The 16,637-nt window shown below is 41.4% G+C and overlaps 1 protein-coding gene across 50 annotated transcripts in view; it reads left to right on the plus strand.

The window, feature by feature from the left end:
* Positions 1 to 16,637, plus strand: part of LOC141579475 (uncharacterized) — a 195,019-nt gene that overhangs the window by 35,663 nt on the left and 142,719 nt on the right. For 47 of the 50 annotated variants that reach the window (XR_012511066.1, XM_074375954.1, XM_074375953.1 and 44 more), the window contains one exon: positions 16,311 to 16,496. The exons of 2 other annotated variants lie outside the window; for them this stretch is intronic. The gene's annotated coding sequence lies outside the window, so the exon portion shown is untranslated. Of the gene's footprint in view, positions 1 to 2,730; positions 2,816 to 16,310; positions 16,497 to 16,637 lie in introns of all 50 variants that reach the window. One more of the 50 variants, XM_074375812.1, reaches the window with a different exon arrangement.

Genomic DNA, 16,637 nt, shown 5'->3' on the forward strand with positions numbered 1-16,637 from the left:
AATGGCCCATATAACGTATGTAATTGAGTACAGAACATTGCATACCTTACTTTCTAATGAGAGCTGTCTTGCTACGTAAGGTTGTCTGCTTTGGAATTTCAGCTCAGCCACTAGGGCGCCTGTCAGTGTGTTGGTGTGATTGTATTTACACAGTGCATGTAATCTGGGCTTCCTCAGCCCCAAACACTCCAGTGCAGAATCATAGGCTGTAGCCATCACTTAGTTATACAAATACTTCTACAACTATATGATACAAAAAAAAAAAAAAAGAGAGAGAGAGAGTTTGCCTTTATCAAAGTTCCTTTGATTTTAACTGCAAACTGTTGTTGAGCAGCTCTGGTTTCCTTTGGATATGAATATGTACATTTCTTTGCATGTAACTTGGATTTTAGACTAGAACACCAACCTCTTGCTTTCCATGAGCCACAAAACTCATAGCCAAATGACATACGTATGAAATATTTTATTCTTTTCTTCTGAGACGGAATCCTTGAATCTGGGACTTGGGCTGTGATTTTGCTTTTTGCTCTTCCCACCCCTCTTGTCGTCTCACTCCTTTTTCCCACGTGGCCTCCAAGTGGTCATGGTCTCCGAGGAGCAGGTGGACAAACAACATTTGGTCGCCAAGCAGTCCTGCTGTAGACGGAGCCCAGCCAAGAGCTAAAGGACATGATCAGAGAGGGCTTCCTTGAAGAAATGGGCTCTACATTCAGTTATGAGGACAGAGTAAGAGTCAGCCAGGAGAAGGAATCAAGAGGGTGACTCAGGTGGCAGGAGCAGCCCGGGTAGAGGCCTGGAGGCTTGTGGTGTGGGGACTCGGTGAGAGTGCACTGTGTGGTCCAGGGTGGAGGGTGCCCCTGCTTGGGAGGACCCTGGAGTGGTCCTAGGGATGGAGGGTTTTGGAGGAGCTTGCTTTTTTACTAGAACTGACACAGAAGAGGCAGTGAAGTGTGTCAGCAGAAAGTGACCCTCAGGAGAGGTACTCCTGGTTTTGTTTCTGATGTTCTACAGAAAGAATGGGTCGGGGTTGGCGAGAGCAACTCTGCCCGTCCCTTGGAGACCCACCCCTTCATTCATTTATTCATAACACATGCAATTCTGAGTGTCCAGGGGAGAGAGGGTGGACTCACAGTAGTAAGAAAAATGTATTGCTTCTTGAGAGCTTAGCAGTGTCAGAAGTTGTCTTAGCGTAGAATGTTCTAGGAACACAGCAGGGGCACCTAACCCAAAGGGCAGAGGTTCGAGGGAAGGAAGGCTTCCTTGACAAACCGTCAAAATGAGCCTGGAGGCAAGTGGGAATTAGCAGCATGTCAGGGGGCACCTGAGGTCATTGTGGACCTGGGTACTGTGGTGAAAGTGGGCGAGCAGGGTCGGGGGTGGGGCTAGAACTCTACCAGGGAGCCTCTGAAGGGTTTGAAGTGGGGGTGACGTAATCAAATTTGTGCTTTGGGAAGGCTGTCCTGGCTGTGTGTGTGTGTGTGTGTGTGTGTGTGTGTGTGTGTGTGTGTGTGAAGCGGGGAAGAGGGGGAGAGTGCCAGCAACTGGGAGGGTCATTAGAAGACCATTGACAGGCTGGGGAGCCACCAGTGGGAGAGGGGCGTCGGGGCTGCTTGGGGACGGCTGGGGCAGTGTGGATGCCGGATTTCCTCATGGGGAGGGCTTATTAACGGAGACCCCCTAACGGCACCTTGTGGCTGGAAGAAAACGGATGCAGCCAGGTGGACTTTTCTCTTCTTCCCTGCCTTGTGTGATGATCTTAGCTCAGCCAACATTTGGAACAGTAGAGCTAAGTTTCAGGGTAGTCCAGGACTTTGTTGAGCTCGTTCGGGTGAGATCTGATAGGATTTAGGCTTGTGTTGAGATCTGCATATTCACTTAGCTAGAAACGTCCCGTCTTTTGGATTTCCATAGGGGTATTTATTCTTGATAAAGATTGCTTTCTTGGTGAGAGGAAATTTAATACAGCTGCTGTCTTTCTCAAAAAAAAATCTTATCTTTTAAGAAATTTAATATTCAAAAGCATAGCAAAATTTAAAAATGATAAAGTAAGGCTTTGGTGTAGTTTCTTTGGTTTCTGAGTTAATGTAGATTTAGAGCCTTTGCATTACTTAAATAGCACATCCTTGTCAGTATTTAAAGAGCTGTTAGTGATCGCCCCAGGCCCCACATTTCAAAGCATCATTAAATCTTGCTTTGAAATAGTGAAGTCATAAAGTTCTTGTTGGCAGAAGCCAAACAGTTGGTTTATAATTTGCAGCATAGCACCCTTTATAAAATAATAATAGGTTCAAAATTAAGAAAGTGGAAGATAATTGATTTTTTTAAAGCTGAAACATAAACTCTCGTGTTAATGTTGCAACTGGAAATTTTGAAAAGAAAAATCCTACTGTAATATCATCTACGTGGAATACATATATGTCTATCACGTTTGCAATGTAACTGTGCAGTGGTTTTTGAAGACAGGACCATTCCAGCTGAGATACTGGCAGTGATGCTTGCTGGTTTTCAATGGAAGACCCTAAATATGCCTTCTTAGCTTTATTCTTTTCTTTTCTGTTGTCTCTCTCTCTATCTTTTCTTTTTTTTTTGTAGTGAGAGGGCTCAGTAGTGCTTTGTCAGCATGATTTTGGGGCAATTTGGGGGCAGATATCGTGCACAAGCAGTGAGATATTTCCATGCATTTTACTTTCCGGACATCACCATGGAACATGTGGGGGTTTGTGCCTGCAGGCCGGGATGCTGCAAGACTCCCTGGTCCATCACCGTTATGTCTTGGAGCTGCTCCAGTCAGTGAATGACTTTCTGTGGCTTGGAGGTAAGGTGATCTGATGCAGATGATCAGATGTAACTAAGTACTGTTACTTGAAATAGAAAACCTATCAAAAATGGCTCTAAAATACAGGATGAAGGAGGAGAATTGGCTGAGCTGCTTGCGTGGGGAATATTCTCAGGTTACTCCCTCATTGTGTCTCCTGTCACTCCCCACCCCCCCAGCCCTGCACGGCAGTCATGCTGAAGCAAGCATGCACTTTCTCAGAAACGCGCTGAATTTCCTTGTGCCTCTGTTGGCTTTTTCTTTTTTTTTTGAAAGCACATCTTGCCCTTTGCTTAAATGCCATCCCTGCCTAGTCACCTCTTACACTCATTCTTCTGTACCTCGTCCATACATAGCTGCTGAATGGATGAACAGAATGTAGTATCTCCATGTAGTGGAACATTATTCAGACGTAAGAGTGAATAAAAAAGAAAAAATAAATAAAGGGGAATATGAAAAAGACCACCTGCTCTGGGAAGTCCACCCTGACTGCTCAACCCGCCCTTTTCCCTTTGAAACCCAATCACTTATGCTCCTCTCTACTCTTCTTGATAGTACTTACCACCTTCTAATTAACTTTAACACTTTCAAAAAAAAAAAAAAAAAAGAGAGAGATGCTCATACCACTTCAACATGGACGAGCCTTGATAACAGCACGTTAAGTGAAAGGAAGCAGACACAAACGGCCACATATTGTTGACTTCAGTGATCTGAAATGCTCAGAATAGTCACATGCAGAGGCAGAGAGCAGGTGATTGTTGCAAGGGGCTGGGTGGAGAGGGGTTGGGGAGTGACTGCTAGTGGCAGGGGTGTTCTTCTGGGGTGATGAATTGTTCTGGAAATAGATGGTGGTGAGGGCTGCACAACCGTGAGTGTGCAGAAGACTGCTGAGCGCTGTCTCTGGGAGTGCCTGTGGTTGGGGGCGGATTTATTTTGTTCTCATCCGTGAAGTGTCATCTTGTGCTGAGGCCATTCTACTCCTGTGAGTGGTGAGGCTCAGAGACTTTGCAGAGTCATGTGTTATTTTCCCCCTTGCTGAGTGTAAGCAAAAAATTTTTAAGCCTGAGAAAGTGCTCCATCTGCAGAAATGTCTTTCAGTATTGCATGGTGTAAAAATCTTGAGAGATTTTTAATCGTTGTGGAGATCCTGTGGGGGGAAACAGCCCGTGAAGCCTGGGTGACACTGGGAAGAGCCGCGCTTCCATCCCTGACAGGGGTGGGGGATTCACCCCCGTTCAGGCAGTGAAGGGCCCAGACCCGTGAGCGGAGTTGACAATCGTGAATATTTACGTGTATCCGCTGCTTCATCTTGGATATTAATTTCAAGCTGAGTCAGTTTGTGGCGGCAGCCTCATCCTACATCAGGAATCTATAGTATCTGCTCTTTGAGGTGAAGACCTGACAGACTTGATTATTTAACAGTCTCCCTTGAATTGATATCTCAGATTCCTTTGTCAATAGTAAAACAGCAGAAATATAGACGTCCTTTTATGCCGATGTGACCTGGAGCAGGTTTAGTCTCTGTGCCTCAGTGGCCTTACCTGCGGGTGGGGAAGATGATAACAGTGCTTCCCTCAGAGGGGCTGGTGAGGGGAGACTGAGGAGCACAAAGGGAGGACTTAAACGAGATGCTCATGAATGACAAAATTTAGTGCTCTGAGCCTGGTGTGGCCTCAGGGGAAGAGATGGCCGAACAGAGCAGTCCTAGCCGGAGCTCGATCCGTGTTGGCAGCTGTTATGATCAGTATCACCATTGTGGTTTATCAGGCAGTTTTAAGACTTGGTAATATGAATTCATGAATAATGTTAAAAGATTAGACAACTCAGATCCGGTTTACATAGTTCTCAAGATTTCATATGAGAAATGGATATTTTTCCCCCATCTTTAATCTGACTTGAGTCTCTAAAAAAATTCTGTATTCCTCCAACTTTTTGATTTAATTCTCCATTTCTTGAAAAAAAATCTTTAAATGGAGTTACTGGTGTTTGAACTGAGGGTCTCATGCATGCTGAGCACATACTCTCTCAAGTGAGGTATAATCTCCCCCGTGATTTTTTTTAAACTTTTCTTTCTTAGTATTCAGAGATTAGAGGCCTCTAATTCTTTTTCTGGAGACATGTCCATGAACCTGTAAATCTATAATTAGTGGACAAAATTTGGTTTATTAAAAAGTTCTATAAAACTATCTGCAATCCATTCAAAAGGAAATGCTAATTGACGTAAAATGTTTCTCCTTTATGGTGATTTCTAATTTTTTGTCTGCCTTAACTTATTAAAAGTAATCCTCATCATCATAATGACCAAACTTGCTCTGAGTGGACACCTCCCTAAGGCTAAAATGCTTTCCTCATGTTTTACCTCATAGCAGGTGTTTAAGGGTAGGTATCAGTGTCTCCTTTTTTGCAGCTGAGGGATTGAGAGATGGGGCAGCTTGTCCAAAATCTCACACAGCTGGCGCTGGCAGACTCAGGGCTGGAACCCAGGCTGCACAGGATGCTTTCTCAATGGCTCCTCTGATCAGCCCCGTGTTGAGTGGTTTCCCGAACTCCTGTGAGTCCATAAATGAACGATTTTAGCGGTCTCAGTTTGATGAAGCCTTCAAAGGAGACACACCAGTGAGAATGTGAGACAGAGTGGCATAAATTGAAATTGTACATTTTCACAAATGTTGCATTCTCAGGCAATGACTTAAAAAGTTTATATTTTTTTATTTTAGTGCTCTGTAAACACTAAAAACAAAACATTACAAATGATTATAGTGCAAAATAGGAGTGGGCTTTGAAAGTCCAACCATTGCTAATGATGTTGCTTGTTTTTCTCTAGCGGTGCTTATTGACAGAAAAATTTACAAAGACTGAATTGGTTCTATGTAGTCTTAGTATGGAGGAAAGTTTTGTCAGTGAATATTGTAAGTAAAATCTTTACTCTTTTCTTTCCTGATGATGAATATGTAAGTTGTTTTCATGGCTTAAGTACATTCCCTCATTTGTGAAATTTGAGTGATGCCGTTTACCTTGTTTGACTGTGAGATGTAGACGCCTTGTATACGAAGCACCCAAGAGCTGCTCAGTAAAAATATGCTGTCACAAGGACAGATAGTTTAGAAGGATGAACTCTGAATACTAAAGAGGGTGGCTTGTTTCTGATGCATATTCAATATGCATATATATGAATATATGAATATGGCTTAAAGTAACAAGGATTCAGGGTTTTGTGTGTGTGTGCAGTATGAAGGTTTAATGAAATCTGTATCATTCTAGTGAGACAGGGACTAGTTAAATCACCTTAAGCAGACGGCCTTGAAGATTATTTACACAGAATGTGTGTTGTTACAACTCAGAATTCATGTTGCCGTGTAACCATCCACTCAGACATTTAAATTCGTAGAAATCTGACCAGAACTATTAAGTGTAGAAAAATCCACATTGATCATTTTAAGGGAATAAGCTTCTTTCTTTTGTGATTAAAGAAATTTTGATTTATTTTTCTGCATGCTTAATAGGTTTTAAAATATCAAAACATTGATTTGACATGTCATTTTTTTAATAGAATAAAGCTCATGCTGTTTTAATGTGCAAATAAATGTTTTTGTATTTCAATACACCTGTATGATTTCCTGGCTCTTTGAGAAGTATTTTGCAAGATACTTAGATTACCTACTGTTGGAAAAATACAGACGTGACTTTTATGAATTGAGGTCTAGTACAGATCTGTTTGTTTTTGCTACAGTGCATGACATGAGGCCTAGGAGAGAGAGCTTTGCTGCTGATTGCCGGAAGGACAGATCCCAGATCTCAGTCTCCCCTTCTGTAAAATGAAGTGGCTGGACTGGATTCTTTCCTCTTCAAGGATGAGTTTCCATGAGCCTGTGTCTTTTGTTTATATTCAAGAGTATTAGCAATGTCAGATTAAATACTGAATACCCCTACCTTCCCCGAAGCAAACTGCAGTATGTGCTACAGAAGCTTTTAGTTATCTGATTCTTGTTTCTGATTCAACAGGCAATATTTGTGTTGCATCTTTCCCGGCAACCTGGAAGGTCTTTTTAGCAATAGGAGGCGCTGTTGCACCTTCATACAGTCTTAATTTTCCTGTTTGTAAAAGGCTTAACAAATATTTTTTTGCTTTGATTCCTTTGCTTAGTGCTTCAGAATAGCACAATGTCCTTTATGTCTGTCTACCTGGAAAAATTATTCTGCTTATATCTTTGTTTTATTCTGTCATCTCGCTGTGAACATTTCAGACTTGCTGTGCAAACAATGGCAAAATCGGTCTTTTATTCCAGTGTTAGCAACCAGTGAGCCGGGATTTTATAAAGCAGCTAGAAGCGGCCTCTTGAGCACCTTAAAGCTGAAAAGTGTACTGAGTTCCCTGAGTATTGACCCAGCCGCTGTGTGTCATTTGGTGGGAGGTGATTTTTTACATAGAAGAACGGGTGTAGTTATTTGACTTGGGTTTGCATGCACGCGCTGCCACTGAGCCACGTGAGCCTGAGTCAGTTTGTTCTGAGTTTCTCCCTCGTCTGTGAGATGGGGATGCTCATATATGCTTTGCAGAATTGTGAGAATTAGAAATTATGTAAATTGTTTAGCACAGTGGGAATGTCAAAGGGCTCATAAAGTTTAGCTCCTGTTTTGTATGAAGCCATCATTTTAGAGTCTTTGGCAATTACTAAGAAACAGGAAAATAAGAAAAGCTGGTTTTATGATGAAAGATATTTGAGGAGGTTCCATAGTTCCTATACCCATAATTTAGCATCAGCAAAGTCAGGACCGTTACACAGTCGCCCTGAACCAATGTTAAGCCACAGAATTTTTTGGTACTTCATATATATTGGGGCTTAAGTGGACCCAATACTTATACACATGTTTTCTCCAGCAGCCAACTGAGAGATGACACAGAAGAACAGACAGGCGATAAATGTCTCCTTTATTACTGATGAAGCCACGTTCTCCATGAAATTCAGGGCTGTGGGAAAATGCGTGTCATGATACTGTGTCCCAGAATTAGAGACTGACGCAGTCCCAGGTAACTCTGGGCCACAGCGAGCCTTCCCTTAAGATGATCTGCCCCATCCTGCACAGGGCTGCCCTGCCATAGAGCTGAGCATCCCGGGTGCTTCCCAAGGGTGGCCAACACTGGAGGGAAAGGAAAGGTTTCATATGCACTGCTTGTCTCTCCGGACTCACACCTCAATCTGTTATTGTGAACAGTGCTAGCCGTTGGCCAGGGGTCAGGAGTGTGAAGGGGGAAGCACTCTCCATGGATCAGAGGAGTGTGGAGGAGGCATCCCTTCTCTCAGTTTAAACAGGTGGTGGGATGCAAGAGAATGGTGCTCCCCAAGAGTTTATAAGAGGGGAAATAAGGATTTCCTTTGGGACTCAGACTAGCCATGAAACACAGAAGATGATTAGTAGGGAGACTTGTAAATCACTTTCTTACTAAATTCACATTTGTTGAGCACCAAACATGTGCTACATTCTTTTCTGAGCGTTTTACAGAAATGAATCCTTCAATCTTCACAACAAGTGAGTAAGGGAGTTTTCATTGTTATCCCAGGTTTACAATGTGGAAATTGAGGCACGGAGATAGTAAGTAAGTTGGCCAAGGTCACAGAGCTAGTAAGTGGCAGAGCTGGTATTTAAACCCTGGCTGTCTGGTTTCCAGGCTCCCAGGGATGGGCTTTGGGTGTTTAGAGGTATCTGCATCCCTGGATCTCTGTACCTCTGTGCATCACGTAGCCCAGAAAGGACAGGGGAAGGAGAGTTACATAGGTGCTCACAGACGTGTCTCAGCCACTGTCCATGGATAGTGCACCGTGATTGGCGTTAAATGTCTTCTGGGCAGCAGATCTGTTCGTATAACAGAAATTTAGTCCATTGAGTTAATCTAGAAACCCTTCCTGCTCTGCTTCTGTCCATGGTTGCCATGTGACTGCCTGCCCGTGATTGGGCCGTTGAGGAGAATCTGTACTCATAGTTGAACTCTGATATTTCAGTCTGGTTCGTAGTTTCACATCTCCTGTTACATTAATAAATTCAAATTCTGGTTTCTTTGCATCAGTCTCTCATGAGTTTGGTTAATGTGACATCAGTCCATGGGAGCCCAGTGTTTCTGACGGTATATTTTCTGAGCACGTTGTGGCACTTCTACCCGTGCGGACCTGGGTGGAAGATTTCCGCCTTCCGCACTGATTTCCCCGAACAGCAGGGTCCTCTCCCACCCACGGATGTGAGGCTGGGAGCTCTCATAGTAGGCCAGTCAGAGGCCAAATCCACTAATCAGAAAATGATGAAGTCCTTGGAAGTGGGTTTAATAGAAAAAAAGGGCTTCCAGGTAGTCCGATGGGCTGTTCGAGTCCATTTGGTGAAAAGCTATCCACTGTTTCTGTTTGAGCTTCTTCTTTGCTATTGAAAAGTCTGGATTACATGGAGGGATTTTAAAAAGCAGAAAGGTGTGATTTCATGTGGTACATCCACACCGGTGGGAAGTGATGGATGACCGCCTGTGTGAGGCATAGACAGAGTCTTACAAACTTCATAAAACAGCTTTAAAAGCTCTGCCATCTGAGTGCACTTCCTATGGGGTCCAATTCATGACTGGGCATGCTGAGAGGGCAAATAATTGATAATGGCAGAAAGGACACGGAGGCATCAAAAAGGTCTGTCATGTTCCCTGTTTAAAGGATGTGGCACAATGTAATATATTTGAGCTGGTTCTTCACTGAACAGTTTTGAGTGTTTTCTGGGACTCCCCAGTGCACCAAGGTTCCGTCCAGCTGGGTGTCCCCACAGTGCAGCTCTGTCAGCGCTCATCCTGGGCTGACGTGGTGTCACGGGGAGCAGGACGGTCAGCGTCCCTGGCTCCTCCGAGCTCCGTTTCTTCATCCGCAATGCTGGGTTTCTCTTCGGTGTCTACTTAGTAGGGTTGCTGAGAATCACACGTGATGGTTGTCAGGGGCGATTTGTGGTTGTCTCTTTGATTGTCATACAGTGAATATTTGATAGAAACTCTTGTTTTTATTAAAATTATGGCTCCTAGTTTGCAGTGGTTTTTAGTCTGCATTTACTCTTTTTATAAATTTATTCTTATTTTTAAATAAGCACTTATTTTTATTTATTTTTATGAAGGTACTGGGGACTGAAGCCAGCACATTGTGCATGCTAAGCAGGTGTTCTACAACTGAGTAATACAGACCCTCCTTGTCTGAACTTAAAAATAAATATTTCAATACACAAAATAGCTCTTAAACACCATTATGGGACCTATTTTCTGTATAGACTATTGAATACATATGCTATTTCAATAAGAATAAATGTTGTTGGGACATACTTTCTGAATCTGTTTATGTGTTTAAAAACGATCATAGGTAGTGATAAACACGAGTCTTGGATCCACTACTTAGGGTCTGTTTTGCCATCATGGGAAATTATATTCTACAGAGAAGGCTAATTGGGTCTCGTTGATATTTGGATGATTTAGCAGATGATGAAGGCTTTCAAAAGCTGACAGTTTTGTATTTTAAACTAACTACAAAGTTATCTTCTATAAATAGGAAGTCCTCAGCTTGTGAATTGCCCAGTAATTCAGTGTGTACATGTCTGTGTCTCTGTGAACGTGTGTGTGTGTGTGTGTGTGATTTCAGGAAGGTAGAAATAAGTTTCATATAGCCTTCTGATACCTCTCTCTTCCAGATCAAGGGGTAGGCATATATTTATACAAATAAATTGATACTCTTTTGTCATTTGGCATATTGGTGGGAATAAAAGGATCTCATACTTGTTTCAGAAGGGTTGGGGAGAATGAGCTTAGAAAATAGGAGGAGATAGAGGCAGGAAGGTTCTTTACTCTTTGTGCAGGATGAGAAACAGTAGCTTTTCTTTTTTCTACTAAAGCAAACTGGCACTGAATTGTAACATACTATTACTCAGAATTGCTTTTCTGATCAGATACGAGTGCCTCAGATTTTTCAAGGCAACATGAAGGATGAAATGTGTTTTAGCAGTTATCTTTAAATGTAGTTTTTTTTTTAAGTAAAAGGCTATAGCCTGTTCTTTCTTCCAGCGTTACAAGAAGTTCCCATTGATCCAGGTACATGAAAATTGTGCTTAGTTTCTTCGGGTTATTGTTTTTTTTTTAAGTGCTTGTTTCATTGTGGTGTGAATGAATGTTTAAAATTTCTGGATTTTGATGTTTAGAACACGCTGATTTATTAGAACTGTTAAAAACCTGATTGCTGTTTGGTCCTCATTTGGTGGGGCAACCTATTGATTTCTGTTGTCTGTTAAAGAGGGAAATTCTTCCTCTAGCCTGTAGATCATTAAGTGAATGGTTAGCAGTGTGCCTTTAAAATTCTTTGAATGCATTGAGCATGTTTGTCCAGTGAATTTTGAATTGACTCATAGTAATGATTTTGATTCTGTGGCTTTTGCTCCTCTCCACATGAATTTGAGTTCTCTGTTGCATTTTGTATACGTGTTCTTAACAGGGGAAGAAATTTTGCATTTTTTACATTGGTGGGTTTTCCTATCCCCTCTGAATGCCTTCTGTAATTGATACAGCGAAAATCTGTTATTGCAGTGCTTAATTATTTCATAAACTATTTTTTGGCTTAATCAGATACAATGACAAAGAATGATAATAAAAAACATGAAAAACTTCCTTCCTTTGAAGAATAGAAATGAGGTGGTCAGGCTCACGCGTGCTTTGTACCTGACACCCTTACTTTCATGTCATTGTGTATCATGATTCGGAGATGGAGTTGCTTCAGGTTTGTAGATTTTTGTTTTAACATTTGTGTTGAATTCATTCTCTAGGCTGATGTTTCCTGTTGCGTTTGTGGAAATTGTAGGTGAAGGGAAACAGATGCTACGTTTTGTATTCAGGAGGCCTGAGTTGCTGAAGAGAATAGAGTAGAGGGTGGGCTGAGGAACAGAGTGACACTCCCTCACCTCCAGGCTGAATTTGATGAACAATGAAATCAATTAGGTGTATCGGTATTTATTTGACCAATAGAAGTCAGAGGGCCCAGACTGTCTAGTTATGCGCAATGGAAAGTACTGAATTCACCTGCAGAATTAGGTGATTTACCAAGTAGATGCAGCTTAGAGCAATCAGAAAATTCAGTTCTATGATGAGATATAAAAAGAATATAATATCTATTATTTCTGAAACTTTTCTCTGTTAAGTTGTGTAGAGCTAAAATTAAGTTCCAAGCACCAGGAATTAAGAGTCTGGATGGTTCTGTGGGATCGTTATTCAGGGATGTGTCTAGACCCTGCTGGAATGGCCGAAGCTGGCAGGAAAAGACCCAGAGCCAGGATTTGTCATCCTAGGGTGTTCTCCATAATGGTTCCATGTGATAGCCCATGATTGGGTTAACAAATTTAACAGACTCCAGACGCATGTGAACCTTAAGAAGAAAAATTGTGCTTAGTAACTGCTTTCAAGCAAGCACCAGTGCATCCTCACTCCTGTCTCCTTGCCATAAAAAGCAGAGACAATGCCTAGCTTGCATATTTGAGGTTTTAGATAGCACTCTGTTCATTGCACAGCAATGACCCAGGCCCTCAGCTATAAATGCTGGGCGTGCGTGCTGTTAGATAGTCTATTATCCCCAAAACACGGACCTGGCTGGACTGGTGGTCTGCTTTGTAATGAATATCTAAAGAATTTATCTTGTTCCCCTCTCCCCATGACTCCCCTAAAACTAAACTAAGCCTTTTTACTCATTGTCGATTCTACAATCTCTGTCTCATCCTGTCTTTCCCCAAGTTCCTGTTTACTATCACACAACTGTTAAAGACTATTTTCTTTGATTATACACAATAAATATGGGAGCATTTGAGAGGCTCTTGGAGTTGGCTCCCTACTCCCTCTCGCTTTCTTTCCTTTTTCCACAGTCTTGAGTCATTCATTCCATGTCGGTAAGACTTCTGCCAGCCAGAACCCACAGTTCCAGGTGAGAAGGATGCAGACTTTATCTCTCCTACCCGAGGGAGAGAGAGAAGAGAATTGAGATCTGCTCCCCCGTGGTCCCTTCCTGCCCCAGGGCCACTCCAGTTCACCTGCAGCCTTCTGGACTCTGCTCTCAGGGCCTCTGTCCCAAGACTGACATCAGCCTTTTTTTCCCTTGTCAATATTTCCTGTGCCTTTCAGGAGTTGGTCTCTTCTCTGCAATTCCACCCTGGCAGATGTGATGGTGGTCAGCGTGCTGGTGGGCAGTCATTTGGGGACTCCCAGGAGCCATTCTGATACTCCTGAGTCTCTCATTCGGGGTTACAAAACTGTCGAGAACCGGAGGAAGCCCATTCACGTGAGGTCAACACAGTATTACATCACTTTCATTTTGTTTTTGAATTTTCATTGGAAAATTATTTGTAACAAACTTTTCCAGATTTTCGGCCGCCTGCTTTCCTCACCAGTATTTCCTTGTTGGCTCTGGTGCCTGTTTAAAGAGACAGGTTTCTTCTCTGGTCATTTCTATCAGCTGGGCTTGCAGAATCCTTGATCTGCATTTGAAGCAGAATGCTTCTTCGTGATGTCAAACTGATTTTCCTTGTCATGTCTTAATATTTTGTGTACACTCAGCAACTGTTTCAAGTGAAATGCTCTTGTCCAATTTCGGTTAACTCACATTTGCTGAACTCCTGCTTTCATGCTGAGGGCAGTTTCTTCTTCCTGTAATAAAATTTAGCAATTTGCATTTACTATGGGAAGGTACTGGCCCGAGGTGCTCTCGTTCTTAACAGTTTTAATAACAATTCACCCATTAAAATATACAGTGGTTTTTACTCTATGCCCAGAATTGTGCATCCCATTCAATCTTAGAACGTTTTCATCCCCCCAACAGGAAGCTCCTTACGCATAAGCAGACATCCCCATCTTCCCCATCCTCCCACAGCCCCAGGGAGCCACTTTTCTCTCTCTGTGGTTTTGCCTCTGCTGTAAATTTCATGTAATTCGAGTTACTTCATGTAAGTGGAAGCATCTATTGTGACTGACTTCTTTCACACTGAGTAACGTTTTCAATATTTGTCCACGTTGTGGCCTGGGTCAGTACTCTATGCTTTGCTATTGCTGAATAATATTCCTCTGTATGGCTGGGCCCCTCTGTTTACCCATTCATCACGTGATAGGCATTTGTGTTGTTTCTGCTTTTTGGCTGTGATGAGTAATGGCACCGTGAATATTCCTGTAGGAGTTTTTATGTGAACATTTGTTTTCAGTTCTCTTACGTGTGTGCCCAGGAAGCAAAATTGCCTGGTTATTCAGAAACCAAATGTTCAACTCTCTAAGGACCTGCCAGGCGTTTTTCCAAAGTGGCCAGGCTGTGTTACATCCTCACCAGCAACGGCTGCGACCTCTGCATCTTCTGTGTCCTCATTAGTGCTTGTTACTCTTTTTTTGAATATAACCTATTGTAGTGAGTGTGAAGCAGTTTCTCCTAGTGGTTTTGACTTGATTTCCCTTACAGCTAATGATATTGAACATCGTTTCGTTGTGCTTATTGGTCATTTGTATATTTTCCTTGTTAAATTTTTTTCAGATCCACTATTCATTTTTTAATTGAGTTGCCTTTTTATTGTTGAGTTGTAGGAGGTTCTTTTTGTTCTTGTTTTGTTTTTGTTTTTTTTTTTTTGGTAGATACAAATTCCTTATCAGATAAATGATTTGAAAAAATTTCTGCTGTGTGTTGTTTTTTCACTTTCTGGATGGTGTCTTTGAAGCAAAGTTTTGAAATTTGATGAACTCCAATTTATCTCTGTTTTCTTTTTCCTTGTCCTTTTGGGGTAATATTTAATATCTGAGGTATTTTATTTAAACTTTTATATATAAAATAACTTAATTATTAGGACCGTTCTAGGAGACGGTTGCTGTTGTTTTCCCCAGTCTACGGATAGGAGACTGGGATGCAGAAAATTTCACTGACTTATCAGTGTCAAAGCTACCCAGTGCTGTGGGAGTTCAGACCCTCATGTTTGTCCCAAGCATCTGTGCTCTTCACCACCATGCTCCACTCCTTCCTGGAATCGTTAATGAAAAACTTTTTACTTTTTTGATTTCTTGTTAGTTTTTGTTTTTCTCATCGGGGCCTCATCTCCTCATTTTCCTTTAAGAGATCAGTGTAGGTTTATTTTAGTTCTCATGTAGGCAGAAGCATTGCTATCAGTTAACTTCTTTATTACTCACTCCCCAGTGATGGCTGTTGCTAATTGACCTAATGAAGTCTTGCTTTACTCTTTCCTTCTCATGACACTAACAACAGAGTCATGACTTACAGAATGCTTAAAGAAGAAAGTACTTGATTGATTTTATTTTGCTACCCAATCAAACCAATCAAATAAAAACCCCAGAGTTGACACAGACGGTAAGCCCTCCAGAATAGGGTCACTGTCTTCCTTGTGTTTCATTTGTTTGGTCACAGTGTCTGGATAGTGCCTTGCTGTCCAGCAGTTTTGTTAGGATACAGTGCTCGTGAATCATTGTAAGGACAGAATTTTGACAACAGACTGTGCTGTTCATTTCACGAGGGAAAAGTTAATATAGAAATACTGCTCAGATCTATTTTAAAATTAAGCTTGGAATTTTGAGAAGAGTTCAAGAAACCATACAAAGATCTTTTTCACTAATTTTAGATCTATCTTAGACACATTATGGTTACATAGCAGAGTACCTTATCAAGTAGATTTGACAAGAGGTGTGTATTATTGATTATTTGTTTTAGTTGAAATATTCTACCTGGGATAAAATATTCAGTGCCCATAAATGAACAAATATGTTTGTATTTCTATGCAACAAGGGAGCAGACTTCATATGTTTCTATATAATATATATGACTGTGTGTTTTAATATGTCTTTCAGTGTTTTTATAGTTTTTCAGCAATGTTGTAACTTTAGAATTCTTCTAAGAAAATCACCCCAGATTCTAGTGCAGTTTGTACTGTGTATCCTGTCTTATGCATGGGAATCCACTGTCCCCACAGGGAGGAATTTCCTCTTCTATTGAGTTAGTATCAGAGTTAAAGGAACTGTGATTTCTAGGCCTTTGCTCTCCATGTGTTTGCAGTTGGCTGTCAATCGCGATTTTCCCTTTCTTGAGTTTTCATTGTTCAATTAGAATTTTTGAAAATAACTATTAATATGTTGCATCGATCTCCCTAGAAACTTGATGTGTTTGTGCTTTTCAGTTTTCAATTTATGAAAAGTGTAAATACACACTTCTTTTTAAGTAGTCCTTTTTCACTAGATATTTGTTTACCTCTTTATAGTTAAAATATTTTTTTCCCAATGAATGAATCGGTGTGCATGTTTTAAAAGATACCTTACTTTTTATTTTTCTTATTGTAACAGTTATATTCATTGTAGAGAATTTAGAAAATACGGATAAACACATTAATAACTTAAAATGGCCTCTAATCTCACCTAGACATACAGTTGTAAGGTTTGAAATTGAGAATTACAAGTCCTCTCACATTGTTCTTCTTTTTCAAGTACGTTTTGGTTACTGAGACCCTCGAATTCCCATATGAATTGTAGCAGCAGCTAGTCAGTTTCTGCATAGGAGACCGCAGGGATTGTGATCGAGACCACGTTGAATATACGGATCGTTCTGGGGAGCACTGCCATTCCAACAGCGCTGTCTTCTGATCCAGCAATGTGCTTGGTTTGTCTGTCCAGGTATTTAGGTTTTGTTCATTTTTTTTTTTTTTAACAATGCTTTGAGTTTACAGAGTTATTTTACTTTTTTTTTTTTCCTTTATACTGAGGACAAGTGTGCCATTTACCGGGATCAGAAGTGTATTTGAGCCCCGCCACTTG

This window comes from Camelus bactrianus, chromosome 2 (assembly GCF_048773025.1).
Source record: "Camelus bactrianus isolate YW-2024 breed Bactrian camel chromosome 2, ASM4877302v1, whole genome shotgun sequence".
NCBI classification, from domain to species: Eukaryota; Metazoa; Chordata; class Mammalia; order Artiodactyla; family Camelidae; genus Camelus; species Camelus bactrianus.